This window comes from Bombus terrestris, chromosome 10 (genome assembly GCF_910591885.1).
Source record: "Bombus terrestris chromosome 10, iyBomTerr1.2, whole genome shotgun sequence".
In the NCBI taxonomy this organism is placed as follows: domain Eukaryota; kingdom Metazoa; phylum Arthropoda; class Insecta; order Hymenoptera; family Apidae; genus Bombus; species Bombus terrestris.
This window is the reverse complement of record NC_063278.1, coordinates 19,907,992-19,924,881: the sequence shown is the minus strand read 5'-3', so window position 1 is coordinate 19,924,881 and position 16,890 is coordinate 19,907,992. Positions and strand designations below refer to the sequence as shown.

General features: G+C 32.6%; 1 protein-coding gene across 14 annotated transcripts in view; it reads left to right on the top strand.

The window, feature by feature from the left end:
• Positions 1-16,890, top strand: part of LOC100650469 (serine/threonine-protein kinase mig-15) — a 79,560-nt gene that overhangs the window by 17,140 nt on the left and 45,530 nt on the right. The gene's annotated exons all lie outside the window — the stretch shown is intronic.

Below are 16,890 nucleotides of genomic sequence, written 5' to 3'. Positions count from 1 at the left end.
TGATAGATGTGGGCATTGAGGTGATAGGAATGTTACATACATTTTTAAAAGTAAGATTATATTTTTTGACGCATTGATAGATGTAGTTCGCTATTCTTTCTAAAGAAATATTAGCTTGTTATGTCAGAAATCTGTCACTTTCTTTTAAGAAGATGTAAATATTTTAGAGACGTATGTACTGCTCATTTAATAGCGTGTGTTCAGTAATTTGTAGATCTCCGAAAATATTAATAATAATCATAATTTTTAGTTTCTTTGCAATATAATTAAGTCATCTGTTAGGTAAGAAATAGTAGAAACACATCAGAATCCGATGATATATTTACATTACATCAAAATTATAAGCTGTAACTGAAATTCTTTCTAAAGAATTGTAAGCAATTATCTTCTTTTAAGTTTAATATATATTCTATTATATCTTTTTTTAGCTCAAATTCTAAAGTATTTAGCATTTTCTTTGGCTATATATAATGTTTCCTTTACACTTTATACGAATGAAATTTGATAAAACTTGTAATTTGTTGCAAAATTACAAAAATAAATAATTTTATACAAAACATCAGAATAGAGATCACAGATAAATGTTAATAAATATAATAAATGCTAATCTTTCACTAACAAATTGCTTCGTAACTTGAAAACCAAAGCCGACGAAAAGTTATTAAGAATTAAAATCTTGATAATATATTTCATAGTCATTTAGATCGGCGAGGTCGCCATACCCAATAATTAAATTCTTAATAATTGTATTTAGTTAAATAATTACAATTGTAGTTTCTTTTTCGTTTAATAAGACAAATTATAAAGAATTCGAGAAAGAAGAGAGGCAAAAAGAAGCCAGTTTGCGTATATGTATTTGTTTCTATATCATGTAATTATATAAATATAAATTTAATTCTAATTCAAATTTTGTATAGATGATTTACGTATCTAGCGACTTTGGTGGGTACTCGCACTGATAAATATCCGCCGATGTATAGAATGGGACACATAAATCGAAACACCTAAATATCTTCGTTTTTAGTGGTTTCATGGAAGAAACTACACAGCACAAAGTTGTGCTATATGGAGGAGCACACACAGTGGTAGATAATGTTTTTTCTGAAAGTCATTTTTAAAATAAGATTTTAAGGTTATCATCATTTTTTTTGTGGGACCATATATTTGTTTAATACATGAATAGATCCATCCCGATATTCCCTATAAAGGTTTAATTTAACAGTTACTTTAACTCTAATTTGTCAAATTGAAGGTATAAAAGGTAAAGAGGATGTAAATACAAGGAGACCATTTCGCGTCTTTTCTTGTTTTCCATATATTGCTGAATCTTGATTATCGCAACTCATAATAATAAATATCAGGATAGTAAGAAAACAGCTTTTCGTATACCGAGTGTCATATATTTCAAATCAAATGGCACAAACAAACAATTAAACGCTACATAAAATCTTACGCGTCCCATACCTTTCTTGTCTATAATACATATTATATTTCTTAATATATTTTTTAATGTATATGTCTTAATATAACTAGTTTTTCCGAGTTACTCTCATTTTGTAGTTCAAACGATCTAGGCCTTTTATGGAGAGCTATCATCATCAAGTATATCTTCAAAGTTCTCGTCAGTAAGTTCGTTCGTTCCTGTATCCATAGCTGCGTTTATAAAATCTAGAAGAGTATCCTGGATATCGTCTTGTGTGTCGGTATTATGTTCCGTCTCAGTTTCAAACCAATTCATCACAGCGATACTGTCGCACTCTTCGCATCCTGGTAATCTATTCAGTTTTGCAAGTGCTTCATCTATGTCTTGTTTTATTATTTCGGACTCTTCCAAACTCTGTTGGCTTTCATTCTTCAAAAGCTTGTCCCACGCGTTTTTGATTATTGGATTCTCGACTTTTAACCAAGCATTATATACCATACGATAGCAATCGTCTATTTTTAAGTGAGAATAGTTGCGTATAAGTTCTTCCTCTGAAACGTTGTTAGATTTTGGTATTAATAATTTCAGCAATTCATTTCGGTACCGTCGCCTGAAGCACGCGACTATTCTACGATCTATTGGTTGTATGAGCGGTGCAGCGTCATATGAATAATACATGATTTTAACAAATTCATCTTTTGTATTTATTATCCCATTTCCGCGATCCGCACCATTGTTATGTAACAACAACAGAGTTTTCTCTCTGTGTCCGTTTTTCTGTTGTCTTTCTGTAACTAATTTTAAAAAACATGTATTGAACCATTCATAGAGTATGTCAGTGTCCATGAAAGGTTTGATGTCAGTTTTGTTCATAGTTGACGGATCACTTGCGTAAAAACTCTTGAAAGATGGAAAATCCTCAACCGTGGAGATTATTAGTACCGGCAGCTTGTGACATCCGGTAGCATTTGTACAGAGAAATGTAGTAACTTGTTCTCCGCCCATTCTTTGCCTTGATTGCGATGTCTCAAAGAACAGAGTTTTTTCTGGTACTGCTTTCCACATTAGTGCTGCGCTATCGGCATTGTAAACATTATCCAACGTGTACTCCCCGTCTTGCAGAAGTTCTCTAATCTCAGCTTTGAAGATATTCGCTTCATGTTGATTTCCTAAATTTCCACTAATATCCTCTTCACGGAAACCAGGACGTTCTTTAAATCTTGCCACCCAACGGAGACTGCCTTTAAAATTATGATTTGTGTGAAATTGTGCATTCAATTCCTGAGCTTTATCCTTTAACATTGGATTTGTTATATTTATTTTTTTTTTTGTACATTCTATGTACCACTCGTCAAGAGCTTTGTGGAAATTCGAATCAGAAGCTGTCATTTCTAATACTATTGCGTAACTGCTAGTAGTCGCTGAGTTGGCTTCAAAAAATTTTTTTATCTCTTCTCGTCTCGATCTTATAGTGGATATGACGGAAGGTGAAATACCATACATTCTTGCTATGGATTTCTGAGTTTCACCTCTGTCTATCATCTGAAGGATTTCATATTTTTTCTCAATTGTCAACTGTTCTCGTGTTCGAGCCATTATTGTTTGTAACGTTTCGAATGTAAATACCGCACTGAAATGTTGTGACGAGATTTTACTTCAACAGTTACAGTCGTCGACAATTTTGATAGGGGGAAACAAATACTATATGGATTATATACGTATATAGCTATATACGTATATATGTATATGAGATACACTATAGAGAATTATACAACATTCTGATGATTGAACGTTCGGATAATGTATGTATGTGATGTATAATCGAGATTATATTGTATATCAAAATAACATTCGACTAATAAAATAATATTCGACCAAGACTTGATAGACTCTTTCTATTTCTGGCGGATTTTGAAGCTCTGTACAAACGAAACAAAAGATATTTTTACTATTCATTTTTTAATCATTTGTTTATTGATATTTTAAGATTACATAAAAAATTAACCGAAAAAGAAAACTCAAAATTCACAAAGTTATGAGTTGGCAAAGTGAGGGGTTCAAAAAAAAGGGTGTCCTGGCGTGCATGATTTCAACCCTTCTAGTCATCTGAAGGAAAAAAGCCATATGGATTCTTAATTAGCATAAATGCGGCTATAGCCTGAACCTTGGAAAAGTCAAAAAAATATTTTTTCACAAAATGGCGACCGTTTGAAGAAAAAGTTTCCTTTTGGGCATGTTTTTCTGGCAATTTCGAATTATTTAAAAATAGTAAAATTAAGAATTTTGATCTGAGCGTGGTTCAGGCGATAGAGGAATGTATAAAGAACATTCACACCAAATTTCAAATAAATCGGATCACTAGAACTTGAGATATCGTGCACGCCAACTCGAAAAAAGTAGTTTCGAGAAAAACGCGTTTAAAGTTTTGAGACAAGTTTCCGGCAATTTTACTCATAGAATGGTACAACATATTTATATATTTTTAATCGGCGATTCCTGCTCTATACAAGAAACCTTCCTCTACTTCAAACTGCTCATTCTCCGAAGTTCTTTCATGGAGACGATCAGTTTTGGCTTCCTTTGATGCCTCTGAAACTCAGAGTTCAGAGCGCTCGATGCGAATTTTGTCTCGCCTGACTGCGAACGCATGAGCTTTTGGACCAATCGTGATTCCCATGCCACTTAAGATTTTTAATATGGGTATAAAACCTTCATTAAAAATACGTATTGCGAGGAAAGTGGAAATTTGAATTGTCTGTGTTCGTGCTTGGATGTGCTTCGGAGTAAAAGTCCATATTAAAGAGTTTAACGATTCGTTATTATTTTGGGTTTCAGAACTCAAACATCGTTCCAATTGAATTATTGAATTAAAAATATATTACAAAGGGATAAAATACAATAAAGATTTCAAGAGGGTATTCATACGTAGGTACTCGGGCAAAGTCTACCGTCTACTGTTCATTTGTTCCGGTCGGACCGGAGCAGATGCCCGGTCATAAAAATGGCTGTAACTCATAAAATAATTGATATTTTGAAAAATCCTTTTAAGGGCATATTCTTGAATGTCTAAATTTTGGAAATATGAAAAAAAATTTTTTTTTTCGATTTTTTCAAATTTGTAGACTAGAATACCCCCTTAATATGAGAATAATGAGAACAATTTTTTTTGCAAATAGTTTATAAATAAATGAGTTTTTGTAACTGAATTTATACTTCTGTCTATTCTACAAACGGTAACCTTTTCAAGAATATTAATAATCCATTGTTTCTGTGAATATTGCAAAGTTTGATTTCATGGTTTTATTGCTCGAGTATTTTTACGTAATTTTGTAAGAGCAAAAAATAATGATTGTAACTACAAAGTTAAACCAGTAAAAAATGAATTGTAATTTTGGATATCGGTGAATTATGAAACTACACGTATTATCCTGCTTTATTATTAATATCGAGTAATTTGAGAACAGTGTTCTTTTCCGTAAAAAATTCAACGTTGATTATACCTATGAGATTTGAATTTTTAATACGTACTGACAACTTACCTTTTTCGATTGAATGTGAGCAACACTGAAATTGCGATCATTAAATACAGATATTTTGAAAATAAAGATTTATGTTAACCCCGATGCTATTTTCTATTTTATTTGGGTATTACTTAGGAGAATCCTATTTCGAAAATTTACTTTAGTACCGTTCTGTGCTATCGACCATTTGTCATAAATCACTAGATTTAGGACAATAGGCACCCATGCGCCGCTGGTTACGAAAACATGAATGACGCATAAGCGATTGTCCGATCGCTTTTCAAACCCAATAGGTTAAGCAAATTATATACACTGCTATATGCACAAGTAGTCCGGTCAAAATAGACATTTCAAAGAACAAAAATTCCAACAGAGCTAAATTTTAGTACATACCTTGGGTACACCAGTAGAATAATGTATCAAAAGTTCCCATTGATTCCATGTGTGTTAAAAAAGTTATTCAAGGTCAAAGTCAAAATTTTCGGATTTTTTAAATTTTTCTTGAAAACGGCAAGTTTTATGGAAAATATAGCCCAGACAAAAATTGTAGATCATAAAATGATCTACAAAAATGTTCCACATATTTTTTTCCTAAGAATCACTATTCCTAAGATATCGCTATTCTAAAAGTTGAAGAAGTTACATTCTACATGATATGCACATATTTCCACACCACCTATGAGATAGTGTACTTGGCGCTTTTTTTTCGCGATCTGTTATAACGGAGTTTTATGGGAAAATACTGTATTTACTGCATGATGATTAGTGATATTGATATTGTGATATAGATGATTATTTTAAACTGCAGTCCTAATTTGTGTTAATATTTTAATCTGATTCATATTCTTCAAATTCGACTTCAACAGTCATGCCTTCTTCGATTTATTCTTCTTCCTCTTCTTCTTGCTGGATGTCTGGATGTCTTGTTTGTAGTATCAATTTCAGCATTAACCGATTTAAAGCAATCGTAAATGGCTGACTTTGGTGTTTTGCGTATTCCAAGCGCATCGAAGAGTGATAACGGGTAAGGGGCTAATTCATACTCGAAAAATTTTTCAATTTCATCCTCGAACGTCTTAGTGATACTCATGCGTTAAAATAATAATACAAGGTCTATAGGCATTTCCTCTTCGTGAACTTTAACGGTGCTACTCACGGCTAAAAGAGGGAGTACTTTTTCAGAGCGTTTTAATTTAATATTATTGAACGTTTGACCTATTATTTTGGACATGGAAGCAATCCCAACTTTACGAGTTTTATGGCAATTAATGTTATTACCACCGACGACTCCACTAGCAATAGATAAGATTCTGTTAATTTCGGGAAAAAGGATTATCTGATGAAAACCACTCAAGAAAAGCAACATTTTTTAAAACAAAAGTCGAATTCACTTACTCGTGCTCTAGTACGAGGTGGACTTACTTTTGATGTACTAGCTTGTCCATCCTCATGTTGTCTTTTGATAGCAGCAATTGAACTTTTTCGGGTGTATGATTTTCGGCAATCCACGTGAACTGTTACAGACTTTTCAGATAGCCAACAAACTCATCACCTTTTTCGATACTTACATCGATCAAAATTTTTATTCCACGACTAACTGTAACAGTTTCACTTTCCGTCAAAAGTTTATTGCAAATAAAGCACAATTGTGACATTTTTTAAAAATATTAATAGGTACAAACTGTAATAGTAGACGCTAGCCATAAATACATGTATTCACTCGAAAGGAACGTTTATAACACTAAAAGTATTTCACTTACTTCAGAAAAGCAGAGCGTCGCCACGTGAACAATTATAGAGTAGCCAGATGTTGATCAAGGTCATGCGGGTATATAGAAAGGATTGGCTAAGGGACTGAGTTCCTTTTAAGCGCATACTCTCAAAATTGTATGGTTTAAACATGTAAGAGATACAAATAGGCATTTTCACTTATATCAAGTGCCTGACTATGTATATATGTGGTATTTATGTGCATATCATATAGAACGTAATTCTTTCAACTTTTAGAATAGCGATATCTTAGGAATGGTGATTCTTAGGAAAAAAAGTATGAGGAATTTTTGTAGATAATGTTATGATCTACAATTTTTGTCTGAGCTATATTTTCGGTAAAACTTACCGTTTTCAAGAAAAATTAAAAAAATCCGAAAATTTTGACTTTGACGTTGAATAACTTTCTTAGCACAAGTGGAATCAATGGGGGCTTTTGAAATTTTATTTCTACAGGTGTACCCAAGGTCTCTACCAAAATTTAGCTCTGTTGGAATTTTTATTCTTTGATCACTATTTTTATGTCTATTTTGACCGGACTAAAGTATGCGGATACTCGCTGCAACTCAAACAAAACGTTCATATAATTATTATATTTTAAAGATTATAATAGAAATATATTTCTCTAGTGTTAACTCTTTAATTCTCGTCGTAAGTGGTATTAGATGTACTGCTAAATTGAAACTGGAACGAGGAAAATATACTTTTGCCAAACAAGTCCCATATTTATTACTAATAAATAACTAACACTTGGTAAAATCTATATAAACTTATAGAATGTAATTGAATAAACGCATATTGCAATCATTCTAAACTCTCAATATTAATAGTAATAGTAATAGTAATAGGTAGTAATTTTCATTTATCTTCAATTGTGTCTTTTTTTACTGAAAATTTTTTACTGTCTCGATTTGAAACATGCATAAATTGTATAAACTAAATTCATCTCCAGTATGAAAGAATTTAAATCTGAGGACGGCAATAAATTTGGTTGCAATAAAGATTATTTTAGACGTGGCTAATGACGGTTCATAGGGATTATTGTGGGTCCGTAATCAGGTATACCTGACCGTCAGGTATACCTGATGGTCTAGGGGTCCATAATAGTTGTAAAATGCATGTGGATGGGGATAATACCGAAAATTTTGGTATAAAAGGACGTTTCGGTAGAGAGAATAGTCAGTTACAAGTAAGTTGCGAGCCGTTGCAGTTGCGAGTTAGTCTTTCCTCAGTAGTTGTCGAGTTGTTGGTCATGAGTCTGATGTTGGTCAAAGTTTCATATAATTCTGGGATCGTGTTAACTAGTTTCACTATTCGTGTAGTAATTGTGCAACTGAGTTTATATCAAGTCGATATCATGATGAGCGAAGGATCAAACGCGGACATCGTGGATATCGAAGAAAAGTGCATTGTTAACGATAAGCCTGAATAAATCGAAACAGTGAAAGTTGCGGAGTTCAAAGATGAACTTCAGAAACGAAGATAAAAAACAATTGGTTAGAAAAAAGAACTGCATAAGCGTGTAAGAGCTTTCATTGCCTTGAAAATTGAGCATGGACGAAGAAGAAGATGAAGAAGATGGAGGAAGAAGAGCGCAAAGTGTTTGAAACACACGTGAGAGTCGACAACAGAAACGCACTCGTCTTAATATTCAGAGCTGGTAACAACGTCAATGTGCAAAGCTGGTTGCTGGAATTTGAGGAAATGTGCGACCTTTGTGGTTGGATTGACGTGCAGCGAGTAATATACGCGAAGAGACTTTTACGCGTTCGAAAAAATTGTTCGTCGACTATGAAATGTGCTTTAAAAGTTGCAAAATAACGAAGGAAATGTTGAGCACCGAATTTGCGTAAAAAGTGGACGCGTACAAGGTGCATAAGGAACTGTCGCATCGAACCAAGGACATAGAGACATACCAATGGTTCAACATACCTAAGCAAGTGTATATGGACGAGTTCAGTCGTGATAAAATATCGAAACCGGTGCGGTTTCTGTGTTTCTGGAAACAAAGATCATCTAAGTGCGAAATGTTCTACAAAAAGCAAAGGTGCTATATATTTCAAATTTCAAGAGTACGGGCACATCGTATTGCAGTTTAACAATGTAAGTATATCCTCTGAGGAGGCGTGTAGTGTGTCGCAATTATTACAGACGAAGTGTTGTAGAGACGTTAACACTTCGTCAACCGCACGCGCGTAGTATCAGGGACTAATGTTCACTACATAAAAACAAAGAAATCTAAAAATTATTTAAGTGGTCAATTATATTTTTCGATAATGATTTTATTTAACGATTTCACATACTGATTATACAAAGAACGAATTAAAGGTATTAGGTTGTCCGAAAAGTTTTTTTCGTTTCATAAAGTGATAATAGATGAACAACAATTTCTGTTTGATATTATTTTATTGAATTAGGTATGATCCATTATATCATATTTCTATTATTGTGTTCGTGCATAATTTAATAAACTAATATAAAATAAATAACATTGTGCATCTATTATTTCCTTATAAAACGGAAGAAACTTTTCGGACAATTTAATATATATTAAAAGTTTATTATATTTAGTTTTTATACTAAGTTTTTTATATTTAAAACTTTATTTAGTCATAAATGATAGTGTAACTTTTTAATTAATTTTAATAGCAGTAAATTGGTTATTTTATTATATACTGTACTTTATGAAAGTAGAGATAGTGTTGCAATTAATTGGGAATAATTCCAGGTAAACAATAACTGTTAATAATAACAAGAAAAGAGAAAAAGCGTTGCTAAAGTGAAAAAGGAAGATGTCTCCCGAAAGATGCGACGGTAGAACGTCGAACAGTTTCTTAGCGGAAATTTCAAAGATGAACGAACGTCCTTGATCATACCCGTGAGCAGCGTACTCTCGAAGATGCCGGACGAAAGGTTGTTCGTGAAGTCGGAAGAGACACTGCTACTATCGCAAACAGTGGAGCGGAATTTACAAAAGTCCAAGATATTGTTAAAGTCTCCGAAGCACATCGACTCCAGCTCATTGAGTTTGTTGGATAACGCTGAATCTCCGCGCAAGGATAGTCCACTAGTGAAGAAAATCTAAGTGACACGAACCGAAATGAACCAAAAGATTTCGAGGTTGCCCATTGTACAAGCAAAATGAAAAAATTCGAACAGACAACTAAAGTCGATCATGTAGCGTCAATTTTACCAAAACCAGCGAACATCATGGTACGTCGAGAGTTAAAGACTATGAAATTGTTCATGGGGAAATCCGAGAACATGTAGGTAGAATATAGATAGATGTAGGCGTTGAGGTCAGAGGAAGGTTATATAGATTTTTAAAAATAAGATTATATTTTTCTATGCATTGATCGAAGTAGTTCGCTATTCCTTAGCCTGTTATATCGGAAAACTATCACCTTCTTTTAAGGAGGAGTAAATATTTTAGAGACGTATGTTAACGAGTACCTGTATAAACATTTACGTTTAATGATTTAGTTTAACGCCACTGCACATTTTATAGCGTATATTCAGTAATTCGTAAATCTTCGGAAATTATAACTACTAACTAGTAATTATAAATAGTATATAAATAGTATATAAGTACTAACTAGTAATTATAACTACAGTTTCCTTTTCGTTTAATAAGACAAATTATAAATAATATCAGAAAAAAGAGAGAAAACAAGAAGCCAGTTTGTTTATATGTATTTGTTTCTATATCATATAATTTTAGAAATATAAATTTAATTCCAGTTCAAGATTTGCATAGATTATTCTCGTATTTAGCAGCTTTGCTAATTGATAAATATCCGATGATATACAGAATGAGACACATAAATCGGAACATCTAAATATCTTCGTTTTTAATGGTTGTATGAAAAAAACTACACAGGACAAAGTTGTGTTATATGGAGGAGCACATGCAGTAAATGTTTTTTCTGAAAGTCATATTTTAAATAACATTTTGAGGTCATCATCATTTTTTTTGTGAGACCATATATTTGTTTAATACATGAATCGATCCATCTCGATATTTTTTACAAAGATTTAATTTAACAGTTACTTTAACTCTAATTTGTCAAATTGAAGGTATAAAAAGCAAAGGGGACGTAAATACGAGCAGACGATTTCGCGTCTTTCCTTGTTTTCCATATATTGTTGAATCTTGATTATCGTAACTCATAATAATAAATATCAGGATAGTAGGAATACAGCTTTTTGTATACCCAGTGGCATATATTTCAAACCAAATGGTACAAACAAACACTTAGACGCTACATAAAATCTTATTCGCCTCATATCTTACTTCTCACTAAAACGTATTATATTTTTTAATATATTTTTAAATATATTTTTTAATGTATATGTCTTAATATAAGTAGTTTCTCCGAGTTACTTTCATTTTGTAATTCAAACCATCTAAGTCTTTTCTTGAGAGCTTCTGTAAAATATATCTTCAAAGTTGTCGTCGGTAAATTCGCTCGTTCCTTACCCAGAGTTTCATTTATAAAATCTTGAAGAATATCGTTGGTATCTACTTGTATGTTGGTATTATGTTTTTTATCAATTTGAAACCAATTTATCACAGCGACTCTGTCGCATCCTCCGCATACTGGTAATCTATTCAGTGTTGCAAGTTCTTCATCTATGTCCTTTTTTATTATTTCGAAGTCTTCCGAACTTTGTTCGCTTTCAAGCTTCAAAGGCATGTCTCACTCATTTTTCAATATTGCATTGTTGACACTTGATCAATCATCATATACCATGCGACAAAAATCGCTCATGTTTAATTCGTAATGGTTATCTAACAGTTCTTTCTTCATATTGCAGTTAGGTAATGGCATTAATGTTTCGAACAATTCATTTCGGTACCGTCGCCTGAAACAAGCGATTATTCCACGATTCATTGGTTGTATGAGCGGTGCAGCGTTAAATGGGAAGTACATGATTTTGGCAAATTCTTCTTTTGCAGTTATGATCCCGTTTTCGTGATCCGCATCAACGTTATGTAACAACAACAGAGTTTTCTCTGTGTTCGTTTTCAGTTGCTTTCATTTAACTGATTTTAAGAAACATGGATCGAACCATTCATTGAACATGTTACTGTTCATCAAAGGTTTGGTGCTAGCTTTGTAGATAATTGATAGATCGCTTATATTGAAAGTACCGAAGTATGGAGTTTTCATAACTGTGGCGATTATTAGTACCGACAACTTGTGACATCCGGTAGCATTTGCACAAAGAAATGTGGTAACTTGACCCTTGCATATTTTTTGGTTTGCTGTTGACGTCTCACTGCGAAAGATCAAAGTTTTTTCTGGTACTGCTCTACACAATAGTCCTCTATTATCGGCATTGTAAACGTTCTTCAATGCGAACCCTTTGTTTTGTCGAAGTTTGTTAAAATTCGCTTTGAAGAAATCCGCTGTAGCTTTATTGATTTTCGGAAATCTTTACTGATATCCGCTTTACGGATATGGTGACGTACTCTATAGTTTGTCAATCAACGAAAACTACCTTTAAAAATTAGCATCTCCGTTTAATTTTTCATTACATTCGCGAGCTTTTCGCATAACGTTGTTCCTGTTATTTTTAGGTTTTTATCGTTACATCGTATGTACCATTGTAAATAACTCTGTCGAAATCCGTACTGTATGGCATTTTTAAAAGTTTTATAGGTCTGCTAGCAGCTACTTAGTTGGACTCGAAATATTTTGTTATTTTGCTTCGTGTGCTTTTATACTGGCCGCGATGGAAATAGCAACTCCGTACTGTTTTTGCTATGCTTTTGTACGTCTCCCCAGTTTTCATCATTTGAAGGATATCATATTTTTTGCCAATTGTCAACATTACTTGTTTTCGTTGTAGCACCATCATTGTTTGGGACATTTCAAATATAAATAGCACTTTGAAATGTTATGACGAGATTTTGTTTCGATAGTTATCGTCGTCGGCTATTTTGGTAGGTGGAAACAAGTACTATGTGGATTATATACATATTTAGTTATACAAGGTTTGTATAAGTATATAGGTATATAATGTATTTTTTGTACTTTTTTCGCCCTATTAAAATTGTCGACGACGGTAACTGTCGAAGTAAAATCTCGTCACAACATTTCAGTGCGATATTTACATTCGAAACGTTACAAAAAATAATGGTGCCAAGACGAAAGAGGGTAGTGTTGGCAATTGACAAAAAATATGAAACTCTTCAGATGATAAAAAGCAGTGAGTAGTACAGAACCATAGCAGAAATGTACCAAGATGCTGATTCCACTGCGGTCAATGTATGAGTACACGAAGCAGAAATAACAAAATATTTCGAGTCTAACTAAGTAGCTGCTAGAAGTCCCATAAAACTTTTAAAAATGCCATACAGTATGGATTTCGACAAAGTTATTTACAATGGCACATACGATGTAAAGATAAAAACCTAAAAATAACAGGAACAACGTTATGCGAAAAAGTTCGCGAATGTAATGAAAAATTAAACGGAGATACTAATTTTTAAAGCTAGTTTTCGTTGATTGACAAACTATAGAGTACGTCATCATATCCGTAAAGCGGATATCAGTAAAGATTTCCGAAAATCAATAAAGCTACAGCGGATTTCTTCAAAGCGAATTTTAACAAATTTCCACAAAACAGTGTTTGCATTGGAAAACGCTTACAATGCCGATAATAGAGGATTAACGTGTAGAGCAATACCAGAAAAACTTTGATCTTTCGCAGTGAGACGTCAACAGCAAACCAAAAAATATGCAAGGGTCAAGTTACCACATTTCTTTGTGCAAATGCTACCGAATGTCACAAGTTGTCGGTACTAATAATCGCCACAGTTATGAAAACTCCATACTTCGATACTTTCAATATAAGCGATCTATCAATTATCTACAAAGCTAGCACCAAGCCTTTGATGGACAGTAACATGTTCCATAAATGGTTCGTTCCATGTTTCTTAAAATCATTTAAATGAAGACAATTGAAAACGGGCACAGAGAGAAGACTCTGGTGTTGCTGCATAACTCTGACGCGCATCACGAAAGCACGATGATAAGTACAAAAGATGAATTTGATAAAATCATGCGCTTTTGATATGATGCTGCATCGCTTGTACAAGCAATGCATCGTAAAATAGTCGCATGTTTCAAGCGAATGTACCGAAAAGAATTGTTTCTTAAAACTAAGAAAATGTTTCTTAAAATCAGTTAATACAATGCTCGCAGAATTATACAACGTTCAGGTGACAAAACGTTCGGATAATGTGTGTATATAATCCAAGTTCTACTGTATATTAAAATAACAAGCAATATTCGACTAAGAGTGTAGAAGCAAGCAGCATGAAAGTGAGAATTTATCGCGAGATTCTTTTCATGGTTTTATTTTTCATGGTTTTAATTTTGTAAAAGCAAAAGATAATGATTCTAACTACGAAGATAAACAAGTCAAGAATGAATTGTAATTTTGGACATCGGTGAATTATGGAACTGCATGTATCATCGTGTTTTTATTATTAATATCAACTAATTTGAAAAACAGTGTCTTTCCATAGAAAATTCAACGTAGATTATATTTGTAAAATTTGAATTCGCGGAAACAAAGAATTTCATACTTCTCACATAAAATGATTCATACTAGTGTTAGTTTGATTCATTTTAGAGGTTTCGATCCATCTTCTCGTAGCGAATAATTCCTTCTTTGTAATTGAAACTTATAATTTAATCGTTGATCTGATGATTTTCATTAATAAAGTATTTAGGATACGATTAAAAACTCCTTTACGTAAAACTTATGTACATTGATCTCTCTAACTGTATGTATCGTCCATATAACAAATGTGTGCGTGGCGTAATTTAACAATTAGTCGCTGTTATGATGTAAAGATTGTTGTATATGTATAAATGTATCGGTGATTATAAAAGTGGTTTAAGTCACATATTTTTTGTTTCAAGATAAAGCTTCGATGCATGAACTGAATTATGTTTAATGATACGTTTCGATTACTGTTACTTTGCAAAGATGGTTTCAAATTATTGTGATGTAAATAGACGCGACACAAAATAAATGATAAGCTCCTTTCTTTTTCTAGATTCTCGACTTAGATTATTATTATAATCATCGACACAAATATGTATGTACTGATCTGTTTGTCAACATTATCTTACATCGTCAACGTATGATCAAATTTAATTGTATATTTGTGTTATAGAAATATGTACTAACTGTATTTATTAAATTAATTTCTTTATACTTGACAAATGTTTTGCTCAATTTAGCTACATGTATTTTAGAGGTGAATAAAGGAAAATAAACGGGAAGTTTATTATATATCTACCAAATTTTGTGTATTCAATTTACCTAAGAAGTTAAAAATGCATTTTGTTATAAAATTATTTATATTTACATATCAGTATAATTTTTTCCTAAATATAAATTTGCAGTAAATATCTTATAACTGCTATGTAGATTAGGTTCAAATTTTGCAAAATATAATCTTGGCAGTCGTGTCTCATTATAGTGCCAGCGAAATATCAAAATGTTAAAATACGTACAATCTTCAGATAAAAGTGTTTTATAACAAGAATACGAATACTTTTGCGAGTTACTGTATATGTACAGCGAGTATGACAGATGGGCGAATACTTATGTGGCCAACTGTATATATAAATAGTACTAAATACACAGAAATAAAAATTAATGAAAAAATTCATGATGCAGCAATAATATTTTCCCATGATAGAAATATGTGTATACTATCATTAAGTAATATTAATGTTAAAATTATCTCCTTAGATTTCCTTTTTATCCAATAACATCCTGTAATCTATTTGGTATATATTGTTATACATTTTTCATTGGAAAAGAAATACATTGCTTTCTGTTCTCTTTTTAAAGATTCTTTGAGATATTATTTTAATGATGTACGATATTGGTGCATCTATTTTCCAAGTTCCTATCATACGTGTTCATTTATGTGATTGTGAAAGAGTAGCTATTGTTTGGTAAGTCTGCATGTAGACGTCATTGACGCATTATACGTTACCTTGTACATTGGATCATGACCTTATTGGGAATAAAATGCGTTTCGAAATCCTAATATGTCAGCACTTTTTTTGTACAAATTGTTCTTTATAATACAGTAGAACGTTTATAGAACGGTTATACGGACTAATCGAAGGACAACAGTACGGATAAGAATTTTCGGATAACAGAATAGATACTTTGCTGATATTTATCTTCATATTTGTATTTCAAGAAAGAACATGGAATGCAAAAAATATGGAATGCAACTAATGAAACTAAATATTTGACTAGAGATTTATTGGTTTCAAATCCTTTTAGCTACTTAATCGCTCAACTTCCTTTGCAAATTTAATTCGATAAACTTACATTTCTTTTGTACCTCGTATTATCTGAACCCCATACCTAAAGCCTAAAATACTTCAAAATGTTGGGGAATGTCATCATTGCCGTTATATTCGTGTTCCAATTCATTATTCCAAGTACACATAACAATGGTACCATAGTCAATTATTGAAGGAATTTCATCACATTGCAACCGTTCTATCACGTCGCGTCGACGTTATCACAATCACTGAATCCTGGTATTGTACTCAATGCAGAAAGAGCTTCTTTTATATCTTTCGTAATATTATCTTTCATTTCTTCTTTATGGTGTCTTCAATGTAGTTTACTAGTTTTTTTCTTGTTCTTTTTAGCATCGTACATTTAACACCCGCCCAAGTGTACGTCGCCGTATAACAGCAATCATTTAAAAATTGCTTGCAAAGCTGTATCACCCTTTCGTCGGTATTATCGTTGGTTGTCAAACAATTTTTTCTATAGAAGATCGAATTATTTACATACGAAACGTGTTTGGATAATCGTGATTTCGTTGTATAAATTTTTATTTTCAAACGTGAAAAGGAACGTGTTCGTAGCTGTTAATCTGAACATTTCGTTTGCCATTAAAGGGAAAAGAGTTTTTGCACAATTTGTAGAAAATGTGTCGTTGTATCTTCCTGCTGAAACTAGAGCTTACCGTGTTCCCTAGTATCAGGAAATTCTAGCAATATACATGTATCTCCCAGTGACATTCTCCTCTTACTTACTGTCACAGTCCGATTATTTTCTTCAAAGTAAGATTCAATGATACCGAAAGACGACACTTGACACTCAGTTGTTACT